This window comes from Ovis aries, chromosome 14 (genome assembly GCF_016772045.2).
Source record: "Ovis aries strain OAR_USU_Benz2616 breed Rambouillet chromosome 14, ARS-UI_Ramb_v3.0, whole genome shotgun sequence".
NCBI classification, from domain to species: Eukaryota; Metazoa; Chordata; class Mammalia; order Artiodactyla; family Bovidae; genus Ovis; species Ovis aries.
Window position 1 is genome coordinate 8,010,821 of NC_056067.1, and position 1,340 is coordinate 8,012,160.

Below are 1,340 nucleotides of genomic sequence, written 5' to 3' on the forward strand. Positions count from 1 at the left end.
AAAACATTCAAAGCACCTTACAAAAAAGGTTAAGTGGAAAAGGCACTGAGCTGAGCGCTGCAGGGAGGGAATTCAGACACTGTAGCTGACAAAGTTCCATGTAGTCAAAGCTCTGGTCTTTCCAGCAGTCATGCACAGATGTGTGAGAGTTGGACCATAAGGAAGGGAGAGCGCCGAAGAATTCATGTTTTTGAACTATGCTGCTGGAGAAGGCTCTTAAGAGTCCCTTGGACAGCAAGGTGATCAAACCAATCAATCCTAAAGGAAATCAACCCTGAATATTCATTGGAAGGACTGATGCTGAAGCTTCAACACTTTGGCCACCTGATGTGAAGAGCCAACTCACTGGAAAAGACTGAAGGCAGAAGCAGAGAGGGTGACAGAGGATGAGACTGTTGCATCACCGATTCAGTAGACATGAACTGGGGCAAACTCCAGGGAAGCCTGGCATGCTGCAGTCCATGGGTCAGAGAGTCAAGATAGGACTTGGCAACTGAACAACAATAATAAGTCAGTGCCTCGTTACCTGTTGGACAGGAAGCCAGTGGAGCCTAATTATTGCAACCCTACCTGCAAGTCCCTTTTGGGTCCATCATTACCTCTGCAAGCTCAGGTGTTGATGTCATTACCTGTTTTTAGTGAGGGGTAGAACAAAGACCTAAGCCTTCCTACCTCACCCCATTCTAAAGCCATACAGTTCAGACCAAGATCCCCTTTCTGCTTGAAATGCATTTTCAGTTACTGTATCAAAAAAAATTTAAGAATTTGCTGCACAGAAGGCAGAAGCTCAGCATCTTTTCAGCTGCTATGTTGTAGAATCCATACTCAGCCACCCCCTTGCAGGCAATGAGGGGACTATATTCCACAAACAGTGCTAGGAAACACCCTCAGCCCTAAAGCTGGCTACTCCTCCTAGGTGCTGCAGTGACTTCAACACATCATTAGAGAGTATCTGTTTTGGCACCAAGGTCTCCCCACAGTTACCTAGGGTTCTGGGTGGTGGTGGAATTCTCTCCATGAGAACACACAGAGAGAAAGAGAGAGGCACAGATGACATCGCTGCTCTTCCCTGAGTCTGCCTGGAAGCCACGAAACCTGAGTATAAATACCTCACTGAGACTGTGCTTTCACAGCCATGTAAAGAGCACAGCCGATTCAGATCAAGCAGAAGAGTGACAGGAACACTGTGAAAGACGGCAGCAATACTGATGGAGTCAGGCCACGACTGCCTATGTGCACAACTGTCTTTATTCTACTGAATAAGGGAAATGGTGAACATTAGCTATTATGTGGAAAACGAACTGGAGGAGGAGGGTTAGATGTGAGTATGGGAAATTTAG